General features: G+C 41.6%; 1 long non-coding RNA gene across 1 annotated transcript; it reads right to left on the reverse strand.

Moving 5' to 3' along the window:
- Positions 1-4,344: 4,344 nt before the first annotated feature.
- LOC131585728 (uncharacterized) lies at positions 4,345-18,601 on the reverse strand. Its single transcript, XR_009279028.1, has 4 exons — positions 18,323-18,601; positions 17,850-17,928; positions 9,689-9,850; positions 4,345-6,244 (listed from the first exon to the last, which is right to left on the reverse strand). It is a non-coding gene; the product is annotated as an uncharacterized LOC131585728 (long non-coding RNA).
- Between the last annotated feature and the right edge of the window lie 767 nt (positions 18,602-19,368).

Here is a 19,368-nt window from a genome sequence, read left to right on the forward strand (position 1 = left end):
TTACCAGCCTTTGGTACCCCACCACCTTATACTGTGACTACAGTGGACTTGAGAATATACAGTGAAACAGTGACCATTCACCCAGCCATACACACACCCCATCCAAAAGGATCTGTCTCTGCCCCTAGGAATCAGTAAATCAGCTTCTTACCTCTCGTGACACCAGATGTGTGGCTTGTGGGCTGGCAGCTGGTCAGTACTGTAAAACACAAATAGCAGTTCCCAAATTGTTGCTGCACAGAAAACTAAAGTGAAAATATGCAGGTGCCTTGAAAACAGATTTGTAATGGAGTCCCCTCCTGGACAGGAGCACCAGAGGCAGCAGGAATGTGGTGGCACATTAGGCTGCCATCCCCTTCCTGCCAGCCTGCAGACCCCATCCTCTTACCTTGGAGCTTTCTGTGGAGCCAGGGCAGACGTGTTGCAGGGACGTTTTATACGATCTCGCCTGTAGATGCTACAGATGCCTACTCTTTCTTCGGTCAAAAATATTTTGGCAAACCCTCTTTGGCTAAGCATTGTCTGGCAAACTGAACTAAGGGCATAATTGTCATTTGACATGACTAGATATAATTAGAAAATTTTGATGTCTTAGTGGCTATATGAATACATCTCCTATAAATAATGTGACAAGGGTGTTAAGGAGGGAATCTGGACTAGTCAAAGCACTTAAAGAACTTGGATTCAGGACTTATGGATTCTATTGCTGGCTTTCCCACCGACTCACCGCACGACCTGGGATGGATTGCTTGGTATGTCTGTGCTGCAGCTATCCCAGCTGTACAATGGGAATGTCAGCTTTTATCTTTCCCTTGTGATGGTGTGAATCTTGTAAGAAATGCCTAAGAGGAATACATTAGGCAAGCCACTCAGAGGGAAGTAAGTATTATGAAAAGCATTTGGCGGATGTGGTGGTAGGATTCTGAAAGCAAAGGAACAATCTCTGTGATAGTGTGATAGTGCTGGTGCCTGAGAGTCATAGACTGGGCAAGATAGTATAAGAGACAAAGATTTTGTCACAGAAATAAGAGGCTGGGGTGCAGCTGCAGTACTGGGGTGGGTCTCAGAGAGAGATGTGAGGTCACTTTTGATATATGAAGAAGAGCATACACACATTAGTGCAGATATACCAATCTGTACACTTGAAATTGCAAAAGAAGTGGGAGATTCTCCAAGAAGGGTTATTATAAACCTGTGCATGAATTTTTGCTAAGGTGAGTGTTTTAAGATGTGCTGTGATTTCTGCTATGTGGCTCAGTGCAGCTCAACAACAGATGTTTCTTTCTTTTCTTGATGATGTTTAAATTAATCAGAAAGTACCCATATTGCCAGTTCAGGACAGGACCTCAGTTGTTTCCTATGTCTTTTTTTCCAAGTGTGTGACCTGTCAATCTGTACCATAAATAAAATAAATCCTTGAGGTAAACATTTGGGCTTGTAGAAATGTATGCCATTTGATTATTCATGCCCTTTTTACAGGGAATGATTATGGGTCATTACAGAGTCTACATTTAAATTCCTGCAGAAATTTCTGCTCCTGCAGAATTTGAAAACCCTTCACCAACACAAAGTTCAGCTCAGACATCCAAAAGACAACCTCAGGAAAGGACTTGCAGTCCTTAGTTGATCCTTGTTTCCATTTCTGCTAACATAAACAAACCACGGACTCAGCTGAAAGCCTGTCTCCTATCTACGTGCGTCCGCTGCCAAATTCACCAACCAGGAAAAAACAGAGACCAATTCAGCCCTTCCCATCTGCAGGGATACCTTCCACTATCCCAGGCTGCTCTAAGCTCCATATAGTCTGGTCTTGAACACTTTCAGAGTTTGCTCTGGGCAAATTGCCAGGACCTCAGCACCCTCATAGGGAAGAATGTCTTCCTAATCTCCAATTTAAACCTGCTCCCTGTCAGTGGGATGTCATTCCCTCTTGTCCTTGTCAAAAGTCCCTCTCCAGCTCACTTCCAACCCCTTTTAGGCACTGGAAGGTTGCTAGAAGATCTTCTTGGAGTCTTCTCTTCACCAGGCTGAACACTTCCAGCTGTCTCAGCCTGTCTCCAGAGTAGAGGATGCTCTCAAAGCATCTTCATGGCCTCATCTGGATTCACTCCATCAGGTCCACGTTGTTCCTATGTTGGGGACCTCAGAGCTGAATACAGTGTTCGAGGTGGGTTTCACCTGAGGCAGAAAGAAAGAAACCCTCCCTCCCCTGCTGCCCACACTGGGGAATCAACCCAGCGTCCAGGACACATGGCTGGGACATGCTGGGCTTCTCATCCAGTAACACACCGAAGTCCTTCTCCTCCATTCTCCACCCAACCTGTACTTTTGCTTGGGATTGCCCAGAAACATGTGCAGGACTTTAATCTTGACCATACTGGACTTTGTGAGTTCACATGGGCCCATCTCTTCTACCTCTCCAGGTCCCTCTGGGTGGCATCCCTTCCCTCCAGCATGCACCTGCACCGAGTGGTTTGGTGTCATCAGCAAGCTTGCTGAGGATGCCCCTGAACCCCCTGCTCCTGCTGGCTAAAGAGATATTAAACACCTCTGGTTATGTTTTCCCTTTTACAGTGGCAACTTCACCAGACAGCCACAACTTCTTAAGTATCATGGATAGAGGCTTAGTCATTTCCACTGCCAGTTCCCTCAGGACTTGTGAATGGATCTCATAATGTCCCATGGACCTCTAAGTTCCTTAAATGGTCTCAGACCTGATCTTCTCCACAGTGGGTGGTTCTTCACTCTCCTAGTTCCTGGCTTTGCCTTCTGCAACTTGGATGATGTGGCTTGAGCACTTGCTGGTTAACACAGAGGCAAAAACATCATTGAGTACCTCAGCTTTCTCTAGATCCCAGGTAATGAGGTGACCTTATTTCTTCCAGAGAGGGCCCAAATTTTCCTATCTTCCTTTTACCACCAACATTCCTACAGAAGGAGTTTTCTTGTTGCTTTTGATGTCCTTGGCCAAGTTTAATTCTATCACAGCCTAAGCTTTTCTCTGCTCCTTGGCTGCTTGAACAATTCTCTATATTCCTCCCAAGCTACCTGTTCCTGCTCCCACTCTCTGTAGGCTTTCTTTTTGCATTTGAGTTCATTCAGGAGCTCCTTATTCATCCATGCACACCTCCTGGCATTTTTGACTGATTTGCTCTTTTCTGGGATGCATCACTACTGAGTTATCCTTGAAAAGTCCAAAGTCTGCTCCCCTGGAGTCCAGGTGAGCTTGTTGTGTCCCCTCCTCGCTGCCCCAAGGATCTCTATTTCGTGATCACTCTGGTCAAAGCTGACCTTGAGCTTCACATTCCCCATCAGCCCCTCCTAGTTGGTGAGAACAAGGTCCAACACAACCCTTCTCCATATTGGTTCCTCTACCACTTGAGGCAGGAAATTATTATCACAAGTCCTGGACCAGACAGAGTGGCTAAGGATGGCTAAGGACTGGAACACACCTCCTATGAAAAAAAGATGAGATACTTCACAGAATTATAGAATCATTATGGCTGGAAAAGGCCTCAAAAAACACATAATCCAGCCTTTGACCAAACACCACCACCCTCACTAAACCACAGCACTAAATGCCATGTCCAGTTGTTGGGGATGTTCAGCCTGGAGATGAGAAAGGTTCAAGGACACCTTCTTGAGGCTTTTCAATGCCTAAAGAGGGCTTGTAAGAAAGACAAAGCAAGGAATTTAAAGGGCAAGAAACACTATTTTTAAGCTGAAAAAATGCAGATTTCAAATAGATATAAGGCAGAAATATTTTATGATGAATGTGGTGAGATACAGGGATGGGTTTCCCAGAGAAGTAAGAGATGTGGCACTACTGGAGGTTGGGTTCAATGAGGCTCTGACCAGTATCCCTGAGGTCTTCTCTGAGTAGCTGCTGTTGCCTTTCTGTTAAGTCCTGCTCTCAGTGGCATGTAGCAAGCCTCTCTTATGCAGTGCTGGGACCTAAGGTAGCTTCTTACATATGAGTCAGGCTGTGAGAAAGAATTCCTTCCTTGCTCCCTAATGTCCTCTCAGTAGTCAGATGACATTTTATCTAGCTGCAAATCATTCAATGTTTATTTAGTCAAAGGCCAAGTGTGTTTGTTCAGTGTTCCCATGAGGACACAACTGTCACCCTGTGTTATGTTGCTATGTTATATGTTATTCTGCCATATAGCTTTCCACAGCTATATAGCAGAACAGATCCATATATATTCTTTGTGAAAAAAATGGTGAAGGAATTTTTGAATTTATTGCAGTAAAGGTGAATAAAAGATATGTTCAATTCCCAATTTTACTTCAGGAAAAAATGCGGTATTGTGTGCATTTCAATATAACATCCATAACTATTGTATGCAAAAGTTCTACAATATCTAAATGTAAGTATATATGGATATTCACCTCTAATTCTTACTGCTTTACAAATTTGCTGTACATGAGCAACATACTGTTTGCCAGTATATTTCACAGTCCTAAACACAAGTGTCACCCTCTATCATTACAAAGAGTTACGGTGCTTTTCTGACTTTTCAAATATTCTGACTATTTTTATTATCTTTTTACTGAATTGTGTTCTCAAATTCAAATTTTAGGCAGTTTTTCTTGATGTGATTGTTTTATATTGTCCAAAGACAATGAAAAAAAAAAATCAAAATTGTTTAGTTTATGGAGCCTTACACAATTTCTACACATTGAATGAAATCAATTTAGAGAGAGTAGTAACAATATAACCCTGATGAAGTTTATATGCACTCAGGCATAATGACAAAATCAGGTACTTTTCAGGGTACAGAGAGAAGAATACAATTATCTGTGCTCTACCAGGGAAGCTGAGGAAAATACCTTTTGTACTGAGCTCCTCTAAAATATGATAAAATATATGTCATAAAAAAACCTGTTCTTCTGCCTTTTCCATAAGCCACACATCCAGTGCAGCACTGACCTGTCTTCTCAATGTCACCTTCCACGGAGCCTTTCAGGGCTCTTTTTAGGTTACAGCGACAGCTGAGAAAAGAAGTCGCTGATTCCCATTGCTGCCAGGACTTAATGGAAACTCAGCAGGCAATGGCTGGAGAAATTAATTTCTTCTTATGTGTTCTCTCTGATATTAATATCTGCTACTCTTTCCCCACCGTTTGCAGGGTGATATATACCTGAACCTTTTTTCTTGTCCCACTCAAATCTCTTTCCATGTACAAGCACAGAGGGAAATAATATCATGTTGAACTAGCACAGCAAAAGTTTGCAGTGCTGCAGTATTTGCTTCACAAGATCCAGGATCCAAGGGAGTGGAGATGATCTCAACAGGATATGTTAATAAAACTGAAATTCCTCAGTATATTTATTCCTGGTCTAGCTCTGGTCCTATTCAACAGCAGATAACTTTTGACAAATATAGTTGGGGCAGTACTATGTGTATTGAAGAACGTGGTCTTGAATTTGAGTTAATTCAGAAAATTCAGAGTTCACTGGAGAATTAGAAGTATCTTAGTGGTGTTCTGGTGACAGCATGCTCTGTCCACCTGAGTAGCAAGGAGAGTCATAGTTCCCAAAGATGTATCATATGACAGAAACCGTGCCATCTCAGTAGGCAGTGCTGTAAACATGCTCCTGCAATGCCAGCATCTTGCCAGGAACGGGAAGTCCTATTTCTTTCAAAAGCAGGTGATAATTTAGAGACAGCTTAACTAATAGCTTGGGAGGACTTCAGTCTCGTGTCTTGCAGGAAATATTCAACTATCTGATGAACTCAAGGGCTGATTAAACTCCAATGATCTGTAACTAGAAGTATTTTGTTATGGAATGAGATTTAAATAATGATGGTTTCAATATCAGAACAAAGTAACAGCATAATTAAATAACTGGAATGAAAAGCTGGATTCATGTGTTCAGATTTATCTTTGACACTGTGTAACTGAGAGATCCTAAAGTCAGCATCAGTTCCCTGTAAGCTTCAACAGACCAGGAAGACAAAAGGTATGGGCAGGCAGCATAAATACCTGCTCACTCTAAGCATAACAGAGGGAAACACTCTGAGTGTTTCTAACCAACACGTAATTGCATTGCAAACTACTAGAAAAGCTTTCAATATGAAAAGACATTTCAATGTCTTAGTTGTTTTAGTGGACTAACATTAGTCCTTGCAAATCTGGTCATCTTGTTTTAACAAATCCCAGCTGACAGTTCCTGGTGACATCTCACAGGATATTTTCTGTTCCAGAAGAAGTCCCTTGCTGACATTAAATTTGGTATGCTGTAAAAATAAAAATGAATAGGTTAAAATATTTATTTTTAATTTGACTGTTGTCTTCTATCTTCACTTAAATAAGAATATACAAAAGGGACAATTCTTTAGCTGATATTTTAGTACACTGCTGTAAAACACCTTGTTCATTGGAAGAGCTACAGGCCAACTGAAAAATGTCAGTTTTTGACATTTTGACTTAAAAAGCAAAAAGTAAAAAGGAAGAGAATCTAGATGAAAAATGTAGGGGATTTACACATCTTGCTTGAAAATGTATTGATAAAATCATTCCAATATAGCATGGTGCCATGAATGACTCAGATGCATGTTAGAGGTTTGGCAGATGATACAACCAGTATTAGCAGAGTGTTGCATAAGTCTTCCAAGAGAAGATATATATAAATACATATATATATATGTATGTGTGTGTGTGTGTATATATATATATTAGCAAAGACTTTGCAGGGACTTTATCAGCATTGTCAGTAGTGCTTTGAACTAGAAAAACACACAATGGAGGCAAAAGGCAAGAAATATTAAAGAGCAATTTAGCTGAAAAAGTTAAACTAAAACATATGGAAACAATAACCTGAAAAACTGTTAAGTAATCTCTGGTGTGTTGGTTTGGGGATTTTTTTCCATCTTGGCTCCTTGTTCACAGGCTTGGAATTTCAGGAAGTAATCTCAATGAATATTATCAAGGCAAATAAACTGAAAGTTACATTCAAGTTTCAGGGCAAAGTGGGAAAGAAAAAGTAATTTGGACTATGTTTATAGAGGTCAAAGATGGAGATAAACATGAGAAGAACATCACAGAAAATCAGTGGATAACCAAGGTTTTTGTGTCACTGAAACTACCAATACTGACAGCACTTCTTTAATTTCCTGCAGTGAAATCAGAGAATCAATTATAGAAAGGATTCAGTTGGAAAGAGCCTGAAAGAGCCATGGGCAGAGACACCTTCCACTATCCCAGTTTCCCCCAAGCCCTGTCCAACCTGGCCTTGAATACTTCCAGGGATCCAGGGGCATTCACAGCTTCTCTGGGAAACCTGTGCCAGGGCTTCACCACCCTTACCATGAGGAATTTCTCTCTAGTATCTAATATCTAACTCTTCTCTTTCAGTTCAAATCCGTTACCCCTTGTCCTACAACTTGGCATGGTGAAATCAAAGAAAGTTTCCAAGCAGCATATTCTTTAGTATTCTTTTTCTGTAGGAAGCCAAAATTTAAAGACTCATGTCCAGACTCTTGTTCAGACTCTTGTTCAGACTCTTGCCCTCTCACAGGAGCTTACCCTGATGAATCTGATGTATTCATCCTTTGTGGTTGCTTTATCTTCTTTCACAAAGCTGATCCTTCTCCCACTGATGATTAATTAAATTTACTGCCATGTTGGCCTATAAGCTTCTTATAAAGAATCCAAAGTCCTCAATCCTATTGGCTATCTGCTCTAAGTTTACAGACAGAGAAATACACTGGAGAAAAGTCCATTTCATGCTGCTTTTCCTAGAACACTGCCCCGTGCCAGGGAACATTGCACACAGGAGAAGCCAATCACTTATACTGATAAATCACAGGCACATTTCTTGTCAAGCTTTTGACCGGTGCCAGCAACAGAGATCCTAAACATATTTAAAGGCATAACTGGACAGCTGGCATTTTCTGGGACCCTTCCCAATACAGTCTGCATCCAGCCTCACCATGCTTGATACAGAAATAGTTTACTTCTATAAGCATAAACAGTTCCATGCCAATTGGCCTAAGGTCCTGGACATGTTTAATTTACTAGTGTAGCTGCAGTGTTACTCTGGAAAGGTTTGGAGGAGGGACAGTGATATCTGTCCTTGGCAAAGGAAGGACCTGCTGGAAGAAGCAACAACACCTTGATGAAAAAAGGGAACTAAAATCCATTGTGCCTCTCTTAACTTTCTGCCAATGCTTCCATCTCTTCAGGGCTGGACTCCCCTACAGCTGGATGCAAATCACAGCGGAGTCAAAAGTGAAGAGGCAGATTGAGGGTAGAGTCCAACTACAGGCTGTCCTGAACAGTAGCAAGGAAGGGGCAAGGATCTGCAGTGCTGACATTCCCATGGAAGAGGGAGGATTTCACTGTGCTCAAAATAGATCCTTCTTGAGATGGAGACTGGGCAGCTGCCTCACCCTTTGCCAGCTCTTAACCATGGCTTGCCCTCCCCCATAGTCTGTGATTGGCTGTGAATTCAGGAGCAGGAATTACAGCAAAGCAGCAGAATCAAGTGGGAAAGTGGAGGCATCTCAATATTAATAATCTGTATCCCATTTGGACACCATCCTGAAGTCTCCATCCATGTTTTTATCCTGGTACCATTCAGCTCACAAATTAGAAACTTGACTTCAGCGTGTGGATGAGGAGATAGAGATGGAAATAACACATGATATGAAATACCTTCTTGAACATCCTGAGGCTATGTAAAGTGTTTTCCCAGGATGTCTTGGAGGTGCCTTATTTGGAAGGTGAGGATGGGCTGGACAACTGGGTGGTTGTAACCTTTGAAAATTCTCTGAACTGTCTCAACTGTTCAATCAGCAGCTAATTAGTAGCTGGAAGGCAGTTGTTAATAAGAACAACACCACTGTGGCTCACAACTTTTTATCTTTCAAAATCTCCCTCAAAGCCCTATGAGTGAGTCACAGATTGTACCTTTGGCAAACTTGCCAATAATTAAGGGACATGAGTGACAGAGATTTAATCTGTCTGGAACCCTGAATAGGGCTTGTCAGATAAAGTTTACTGCAGTTAACTGAGTTTTTCTCCTTCCAAAGGCCAGTTTTGGTGATTCAGATGGATTCAGACTGTTCTCAACTATTGCAAATGCAATCTTTTGTACACATCCAGGGAGTTGTAATTCCCAGCTCATTCAGATTTCCTTTTTGTTACCCTTGCATTCAGATTTCTTCTGCCATAGCTGTGGTAGTAATCCTGTGCCTCTGAACCCGGAGAGTCGTGGTGTTTAACGTGCCAGTGACCCTTTTACCTATCTAATGGAAGTTGGAGCCAGGGGATGACAAAACAGACTCCGTGGATAGCTATGCCCATAGTGTTGTTGAGCTACTGTAGTCCCACCTAGACAAGGCAGGGATTATTCATGGTGGCAAGCAAGCCCAAAGCCTTTCTCAGGTGGGAATTCAAGCTCTAACAAGAAGAAAGCAAAAACCTGTCTTTACATATGTCACTATTTCCTATAAGTATTAATAAAAAGAAGCCTTTAAAAGGAGCCACAGTATGAAAGCAGATGCATCAGAGACAAGAAATCTCTCAGGAGGGCACTGAGTTGCCTGCTGGAGCCTTTCCTGACAGCTGCTGGCTGCTTGTTACCTTAAGCAAATTAAAATCACACACAGAATGATAAAGTTTTTGATGAAGTCACCAGTAGGGCATATGGATTGCAGGCCTACAAACCACAGACTTACCTCATGCGGATGGCAGGAAAAAGTCAGCAGGGATGCCAGGATTCAAGAAGTAATATATTTTTCCCCACGTCATATGCTGACCCTCCCTTCACATCCATGAGCACAGGGCCTCCATAACTGCCAGAATTATCAGGGTCCTGGCTTTAACCAGCTGCTGCTTTCCTGAGGGAGACAAGTCACATTGAAGAAAAGCAGAGTTTGCAAACTCTCTGCAGGTGGATACAGGGACCCCTGAGAGATCCCCCAGCAGTGGGTGTGAGTGGCAGTGCTGCCCATTGCTGGCTCACTTGGTTGTCTGGACTACAGGTGCTGGAGGTTTGTTGTAGGTCTAGTCCTGACCTGCTGAGGTCAAGGAATCTTTCCTGATCTGCTATGTAGGAGGATGAAAAAGGCACTGGGGAGGGAGAATAGAAGATAATACCTGTGCTTTTTACTGGACTAGCAACTTGCTGATCCTTCAGCCTTAAAACCTATCTTGGGCATCAATGTTCAAGCAGCTCAAAGCTAGGAAAAAGCTCTAATTAAATAAACTAATAGGAAATCCTAGGGAGAAAGAGCAACAGGAGGTATGATGTCACTTTTTAAATTGCAGAGTCTTGCAATAACTCTTCTGAGAAATAGGGAACACCACAAGCCTTGTGGGACAAGCCTGTACTACTCATTAAATCCCTTGTATCCAAAGCCAGTCACAGGTATACCAAGTTAGCTGTTACTGCTGGAAAATCTGCATTATAACATGAAAATCTGGATTGATTGTTGCTGTCTTGAAACTGAGATGGTAACTTAATATTTGATCCACATGGCCTGTGGAATACTGCAGTAAACAAAACAATGCCCCATTAGTTCAGAGGTAAGATGAGAGCACAGCAGCAAAGAGTGACTGAAAATAAGAGCTGAGAGCATTAGCAAAAATCACGTGTTCTGTGGGTTTCCCAAACAGGCAGAGTGACGTGGAGTGTACCAGTGCTGTACTTTGGAAACTGTTAGGGAGCTCTGGTGCCTCTGTATAAAGATCTGGTGGCACCTCTGCTGAAATATTCTGTGCTATCCCAACATTACACATTCAGAAATTCAAGGGCAAAAGGGGAGTTTGTGAGAGCAAAGAAACTCCCTTGAGGGAGGAGCTTGGAAGAGTTCAACTTAAAGCTCTTGGGCCTTGGCCATCACCCAAGGGGCACTAGTGAGCCACTCACTTGCTTTTAGGTGCTTCAGATCCTTATAAATCCATCCTACAGCACATTGCCTCCCCAGGCTCTGTCTCATGCACTTTGCAAACCTGACTTGCCAAGTTTGAAACCCACATCAGCCTGGAGCCAGTATCACTGGGCACGGCATGAGCTGCTTTGCCCGGGCAAGAAGAGGTCCCAGCTGGGCCTGGCTCCAGCAGCTTTCTGTGTGCTCCAGGAACACACAGAGAGCTTTGCCTGCCAGGCGTGTGCTCTGCCCAGAGCCACAAGCAGTGGCTGTGTCTGGCACTGCCTGTGCAAACAGGGGGCTGTCCTGAGTGCAGAGCAGCAGCACCTGGGCTCCAGGCTCTCCACGGCCTCTTGGCAAGGGAGATGTCCCTACCTGTTGGCTTCCTGTGACAGGCAGAGGCCATCCCAGAGCATTGTCCTGGCAGTGGCTCAGCCTCAATAACGTCTGATGCTGAAAAGCACAGGAATGATGAGACAGGAAGATGTGCTGAGGCTTTTCCTTAACATTACCCCATTCTTCAAGTGCTCCTGGCTCGGGCACATCCCAGTCCTCCTGTCTTTGTTCTGTGTGGGATCAGGAGTCTACACCTCGTTTTCCTACCATGGATTTGTCTGGCAGATTTTTGAATGAATGGAAACCTCCAGTAGCCCCTGCATTGATGGTGATGAGCTGTTCAGATTAATTACAAGTGTTTTGAGGAATAGGTGACACTAAATAGTCTCCAAAAGATGGGGAGGCACTCTTCTCATAGGGGAGGCACTCTTTGGGCTATGAACAGTCTCTCCTCTATTTTCTGCCACACATGAACCATAACCTTTTCAGATTTATGATGTGGACATCTGCACTGTCTTGGCCTGAACAATTCTGTCAGTGATCCATCCCTAAGGATCCCAGACCAGTTATTTTTATGGATGGTAGTATCACTGCTCCTTGGGGTTGGGTTTCAGAAACAGGGAGATTGTTTTTCACTGACATCTTAAAATTTGAGGGGGAGATTAGAATTCTCCAGGGAGTAAGTGTGGCATTTGTCTCTGTCAGCTGCACAGAGTATATAATCTGTTCCTATAATAAGAACACCAGGATTTATACAATTCAGGACATCATAAATTATGCTAAAATGTGGGGGTCTTTCAAATTCAGGAAATTGAAATGTAAATTAATGGAAAAATGAACGTGTACCCACATTTCCCTGCACACTGTTTATGTGTACTGGATCCTGTCTACCACAGTTAGCATGGCTCAGTCAGCCCTGGGTCAGAACAGCATTGTCATCTCCTGAGGGGCAGGGATAGAAGGAAGGGAAAACTGGGCCAGAGAGGAGTCTTAGAAGTCATCCAGTGCAGTGCAGCTGAAGTAACTCACCCTCTCCAAACTATGAAAGAATCACTGACCCCGTGTCAATCTGACAGTTTTACCACTCAGAGAAAATTTCTGGTCCCCTGGCATGACAGAACAACCAGCTGGTGTGGGTCTCCTCAAAGCTGTAGGGAATCAGGGCTGTTGATGGTGACTTGCATTTAGCTCAGAGGAAAGTGCTGGGATCCATGCAGTTCTTGCCAGAGCAGAAGTTCCCTCATGATCTCAGCTGAGATGTCCATGTGGCAGTCCTGACAGAGCAGCCCTGGCAAAAGACTTGTTAACATGCCCAGGAAACAATCCACACATGCAATGGCTTCTTGGATTGTTTGGGAAGAGCCTATGGCATGGCATCTAGTAGACACTATGGATTATCTGCATAACAAGGAAGTTTGGATTTTGTTTTATGCAGAGCATTCAGGGCTCTTCTGATGCAGGCCAACAGAGTGGCATGAGCAGGAAGAATGTGATTCCCCTCCTAGTGTCAGGAGTACAATGTGGCATGAATGAACCCTTTCCTAGCATGGTATTGTATAACCTCCAGTGAGCAGCTCATCCAGAAGAGAAGGCAGGTGGGTGCCAGAGAGCACAGGGAGAACTACTCTCCTGCTAATAACATAGACAAAGAGAAGCAAAGTAAAAAACAAATGATGGGATGTCATATAATGATGAGCAGTAACTCTGGAAAGAGGCCATCCCATCAGTCATTTTAGAACAATAGATATAAAGTCACAACAGCCAGTGCAAAATTCCCACCCCTTGTTGTAAATTCAGTATTTACAAGGCACATGGCTCTCCCCCAGACAATTCTCTCCCTAATGGTGAGAAATGCTTGACATGTCCTGAAGGCTTTTGTTAAATGATTTTTGTGATTTGCAGAGTGCTATTCATGAGTGGGCATTTTGGTATATCATTTATCTATCTAAGACTATAGTCTGTGCTTTACACATCTGTCTGGATGTAGAAGCTTGATAAATATCCCTGTCATTCATTTGCTATCCATGACAAAGCTAAAACCTCTTGAGCAGAACATTGGAACTCCTGGAAGGCCATCTGGAAGAAAATAGAAGATTGAGCCTTACATTAAAAGCAAGACTGCTGTCATTTGGAAATGAGGATAGGAACACAGAAACAGTCTGCCTGTAACAATCAACCTAATTTACAGTCAATTCTGTAATCTCATCAGGTCACAAATTATTGCCAAGTTATAATGAAAACCAAAAGTGGGATGAAGAAAAATTTCTGATACGGTGCTCACCACTGCAGTGACCAGAATTTTATGGCATCTTCCAGATCTTCATTTCTATAAAATTTATTTACCTCTAAAATTCTCAAAATATGGATATACTGGTGTTCAAGGAACAGAAATGCACCTCTAATTCTCAAAATGAATTAGCAAATAGACTCTTTGCATTAATTCATTTTGTTCTTAATACTTCCCTTCAGTTTTTTTTTTCTCCTTTTTCTCTGGAGTTATATAAATAAACCCATCTTGTATCAGTTTCATCTCCTATCTTTCAATCACTCAGCAAGTGTAATCCATTCTCATTCAAGCCAATCTTTTCAAGTCTCTCATCATGAAGGAGTTCATCCATTCCCATGAATATTTTAATAATTTTGATAGAGTGGAACAAGAGAGACAGGGAGAGAGAGATGTGCAGTATGGACCAGGAGGCAGGAGAAAACAAAAAGCAGTAGAGAGTAGAGGGAAAAATGTTTTCAAGCACTGGGAGAAAGCATTTACTGCTCAGTACTAACACTAATGACCACCTTGTTAAGAAAGAAATATTCCTTTCTTCTCAAATGAATCCTTTTGACAGTAACTGACTGGAATTGTTCCAAGCCACCCAACTTCACAGTGTTTCTGTATAGGATATGGCACTTCAGGGGTCAGGCTGGCCTCATGAGAAGGGCCATGATCTCACTGCTCTATGCTTCACAGTTGCTTGCATGAAGGTCACACTCAATCTGTATTTACAAGAGTCACCTGCTTGTAAAATAGCTCACCCTGCAGTGCCCAGTGAGCACATACTCTCTCAGGAGTGTCCTAAATACTTTCTGTCCTCCCAGTCACCACCAGTACCTCTTCTTCCCCTGCCTTTGATGTTTCTTTGGGTGCTCCTGCTCACAAGCACTTGTGGTGTGAAAAGGCACCAGACAACCTGTCTGCCCCTCCTGCAAAGCCAGGAAAAAACAGAGAGTTGGCAAATTGATCTGTTTCCTATGGCACCCATGGCCCAAAGAGACAGTCATCAAGGTACTGGGCAATGGACATGAAATTGGGTGGAAAAACACAGAATATACCCAAAGCTGATAGATCTTTTCTTCAGAAATTTCCCAGAGATTCATCTTTGCTCTTTCTTTTGAAATTATATATTTGCCTTTAAAGATTTCAAACCTCTACTTATCACTGCTTAAATAATATTTATTCATAATTCCTATTTATTTTGAAAGGGCCCAGCAGCATGTGCAATTGGTAAACATTCCCCACAGTGAAAAAATTGCTACTATCAAGCCTTAAATTACATGTCACAAATCAGATACTGTGTTTTTTGGGCATTAGATTATTCAGGGTAAAGCACTTTCACTAGTTACTCATAAGGAAATAAAGTTGCTCAAGAAAAATTGAGTCTGTGGAACAGGGATGTGTTCATCCATCTCTGATGACAGGAAAGGGAATGGAGCTCTTATGTTCTAAGAAATACCTGTCACTCTTTCACATCAAGATTATTATGGACTTGGAAGTCTCTGCAATAAAAACAAGATATCAGATGCCTCTATTTTAAGCTTTCTCTCAGAGGTGTACAGTTATGCCTATTATGGATCCATGTTTTTCCCAAGATCAGTTACCTTTACATCAGCACTTACCAGCTGACAGGCAGCCTGACTCCAGGAATAGTGTGTCACTGCAAAGTGATGCCTGTCCTCCATGTATGGCAACAAATCACAAAGTGAGGAGAAATTAATTTTCCATTTCACCTCTATTAATATTCCACTTTGATCCCGATAATCCTCTGTAAGTTACAGGGTGTGTAGTGAAGTTCTGCACAGCGCAATGTGTAGGAATTTTGTGTTGCCTAAATGTACCATTTATAACAGAAAAGCCAACTGATATTTTTTAATTGTAAACATTTGCAGATTTTTTTTCTATTAAAAAAATTCCACAATATCAGAAGTTTGTGCAAAGCACTGTAAGATAATAATTTATTATGAAAGAAAGAAATAAACACTTTTTAAAAACATGTTGTGATTGCTCTAAAATAAATATATATCATCCATTCCATATCTTCTGTGACATCATCCAAAGCAAAGAGAATGGATTATGGCTAGTTATAAAATCTATTTTCCCTTCAGCAAATAGACATGGACTTCAAACTTTTCTACACTTTAAATGCAATCTTTAGGGAATTCACAAGAGCAGCATGTAAATTAAAGGATTCACATTCTGTCCTTTCTGTTATGATGTTATGAAAGACTGTGGGATGGCTCCAATCACTTTCAGTCACTCTGCTGGATGCCAGTCTGGTATCCAAGTACCAAATATTATCCCTAGTGCCCAATAATCATTTACTGGTTTGAACTTCTTGTTTCTGTAATCTTATGCAAAACCTCAGAACACTTTTCATTGTGAAACCCAGGATGCTGTTGGCCTTGTGTGCCCCAGGTTTTGTTCTGCTTTCCAGTCAGTCACCCCCAAGCCTGTGCTGGCACATGGAGTTATTGCTCCTCAGGTATGGAAATGCCCATTTTCATTTACTGAACTTATGCCAACCTGTTTCTCCAATTTGTCAAGATCCCTATGAAAAATAGTACAGCTATGTAGTGTATCAACCACACCTCCCAGTTCTGTATCATCAGTGTATTTGCTGAGGGTCCATTCTGTTCCAGCATCTAGAATGCTAAAGTTAAAAGAATGTAAGCATTTTTTTTTTGATCACTGGAACACAACACCATTTATCTGTTAAACTTTTTTTTCCCAACAAGAAAGTTAAAACATGAAGAATATTGATGCAAATCACCTGTGAGGGATCAAAAAAGTGCAACAAATTGTTTGAGAAATTTCAAGTTGTCAGATGCTGAGTTCAGCAAAATGACATGTTAGCTTTTGCTCTTTTTTAAGGGACTGCATACCCCATGCTCAATTCATGGTTTTCCTGCAGAAAGACTAATATAAACATTAAAACTGTATTTTTATCTGAAGGGTTTAAGGCTCAATCTGACACCTTGAGAAAGTATTGTAGGTTGCAGGAAGGACAGCCTCCTGGTTCCTTATTTGACAACCACTGATATCCTTCCAGAACACTGTCCTCAAGAGAGGGTGCTTGTTAACCAACTCCCAGGCTCACAAAAGCTGTATCCCTTGTCTTTTAGCTGAAAGTATAAATTACTGGCTATCATGACTGGTAAGATATTCAATAATAGCACTGAATTTCAGGGTAGGGGACCCCTGCCCTGGGAGCAGACCAGCATACAAATCACAGCCCTTCATTCTCTGCATGAGTAAGTATTTAAACTGTTCTTCAAGCTTGCATGGAGTCAGATCATTTCAACATTGTAACAAAAGTATCTTTTTAGGATTTTTGTTGTTGTTGTTGTTGTTTTTGAGCCAAGCATGGTAGAAATAATTCTGCAATGATCAATACACTAAAAGACTAATCACGAACAGGCTGGTTTCCTGGCACAGCAGTCCTTGCCCCTGTGCAAGGAACCAAATTGCTAGGGGACAAACCTTTGTCCATTCTGTGGCAATGGAAATTGTTGTAAATCTCAGCAACAATCCATAGGAAAAGATCAAGCCCCTGCCATGTTTTCCAGTACACAGTTCTTCCTTTGGCCATAAGATTCTCTGCCACAGCTGAGGGTCTCAGCCTGTTCCCTTGCACACAGAGTGCTACATTATAGTGTGTAGTAGTGTGCCCCTAAATATTTTTTCTATTTTTTTGCATAGTCATAAGATATAAGAATTAAAATGATCCATCTAGATCAAATAGTGAGGAAATGAAGGAACAGAAACAGATCCTTGGGAGAAGGAATAATACAATCTGATTCATTTAAAGTGTATGCATCAGAGTGCTCCAGAGAAGGACTTCCTGCAAACACTGGTTCTTAACAGGACAGTTCATGCTCTGTAGCAGGAGTTCATGCTGGATCAGCAGCAGTCCATTAGTCATGACATGTTAGTAAATCACATAAGAAATTCAACACTGTTTTTGATGGGAGCAGGTGCATCACACGAATGTCTCTAGACTTTGGCAAATCTTCAGGAGTGTGTAATTTCATTCCCCAAGAAGCAAAACAAAGCTGAGCATTTTTGGATTGTCCAGTAGCTTAATTCTTCTTTAACATTTGTTCTTTTTAACAAATTTACCTCTATAAGCACACAATTAGCCACGCTAACAGTTTCAGAATTGGACTGTGAACATAACCAACGGAGCAAAGCAGCTGGCAAAGTACCAAAGCCATCATCATCTGACAATTCTTCATTTCAGTCTTGAACACAGAAGTGAGACATAAACCTACGTAATGTGTTCTCATGCCACACAGGGACACATCCAGTCAAGAAGACACTGGGAACCAAAAGATTTTGGGCACAAGATGACACACTTACCTAGGAAAGATTATTCTCTGTCACCACCAGATTCTTACTCAGCACAGATACTGACTTACAAAGGGCATACAAACAAAACCTGGGGGAAGACAAAAGAAAAAGGGCTGAGGACAAGCATGAAGAGTGCAACAGGAAGAAACCATGTGGACCTGTAAAAATCTCCTGTTAAAAAGCAGGTGTGTGTGTAGAAAAGCCAAAGGACTGTGTGCAGGAGACAGTGGGGTCAGAGCTCTGAGAATGAGCATCAATAGAAGACAGGCTGAAGGAACTGTTTTCTAATGCACCATTTAATCCTAATTTCACCTGCCACTTCTCCTGGGCTGGACATAAATCCTTTCAGTTTAGCCTTGTTTTAGAGCAGTAAGTTGCTGAGCCATTCAGAAATGTGCCCTTTCCAGAGTATGCCAGATTGCTGAGGATGCCAGGAAGCAGCTGGATGCCACAGGAGCTCAAACAGGAGTCTTTGCACCTACCTTAAGCTCTGTGCCTTGGAGGAAAGGTAACTGGCCTTGCATTTCCCTGTTGATTTAGCTCCATGTACAGAATCTCTCATGCTAAACATTCCCTCAGACAGGCAGCCAGTGACCCATTTGGCTTATGTTAATAAGACAAGTCATCTGAGAGTGAAAAGTAATACTATAGTGAGAATAAATACACACTGTCCTTCCTGGTGCCTGCAAAAACCTCTGATGGGCATTTTACTGTGCATTCAGTAATTATATTCTTGGCTATAGTTTCTTCAGTTTTTGGTTCCTTAATATCATTCTTGGAACTTATTAAAATATTGCCCCCTCTTTGTCTGTGCTTTGGGTACTAAAGAGAATGAAATATTGTTCAACAGACCAAATAATTTTAAAGCCATTAGCTCATCTGAGAAACCACCCTTCAAAGTTAATGAATTCAGGACTTGGCAAATTCTTGGGTTCCAAAATTCCTCTCTGGAGGTACCTGGAAGAAGTTAGGGGATGGATTGTCTTTGAGCTTCCAATATATAAAATTCAAATTTCTGTCATTATCAGAACCTCCTTGTACAGTCAAAGGAGAGAAAGCTTGAGAAAAGTGTCTAAGACCAAATGATCTGCCACATTTTTAGCTCATTCTCTTAATAAATTGAAAACAGCCAATTAGAGAGTCCTTACAGCACTGATAAATCAGGTATTAATTGAAAATATTCTTTACAGAATAATTTTCTTCAAAAACCATTCAGACCAACACACAAAAAAATGAGGGAGAAAGCTCAGATTTTAGTACATTGATTCAAAAGTTATTTTTACAGCATATCATCACCTGTGTTTGACATCTCATATTTAGTTTCACCTCCACGTTAATATGAATTACATAATAGGATAATGGGTCTAAGAAGAAATGACAGATGAATTTCTATTTTACTATGCTCTGCTTCTTTGACCATCTCATTTCACATCTGAAAATGAAAGTCATTCAACTCAATTTCCTGTTCTCTAAATAGTATTTTAATTTCTTCTCGGCAAATAACCAAAAAAAACTTAATGATAGGAGG

The sequence above is a fragment of the Poecile atricapillus genome, chromosome 17 (assembly GCF_030490865.1).
Source record: "Poecile atricapillus isolate bPoeAtr1 chromosome 17, bPoeAtr1.hap1, whole genome shotgun sequence".
Lineage (NCBI taxonomy): Eukaryota > Metazoa > Chordata > Aves > Passeriformes > Paridae > Poecile > Poecile atricapillus.